Source organism: Orycteropus afer, unplaced genomic scaffold (assembly GCF_000298275.1).
Source record: "Orycteropus afer afer isolate SDZICR_OR568_19922 unplaced genomic scaffold, OryAfe1.0 scaffold00621, whole genome shotgun sequence".
Taxonomy (NCBI): Eukaryota; Metazoa; Chordata; class Mammalia; order Tubulidentata; family Orycteropodidae; genus Orycteropus; species Orycteropus afer.
In genome coordinates, this window is record NW_006922208.1 from 1,345,790 (window position 1) to 1,346,059 (window position 270).

Here is a 270-nt window from a genome sequence, read left to right on the forward strand (position 1 = left end):
CAAATATTATCTAAGGAATAATGCAAAGATATTCACAGTCACAGCTTTAATTTCACAGTATACTAGAAGTTTTAGGCAGTTAAATAAGACAAAAAAAAAAAAAAAACAAGGAAAAAAAGGAGAGCATAAAAAAAAAAAAAAAAGGTGCTTGCAATGAATAAGTCATTGGTCTTGCAATATTCATTAATGCCCCCATCCACATCCATACACACATATACATGTTGGGTGCATATTTTAACTCAGAAACAAATATTATCTAAGGAATAATGC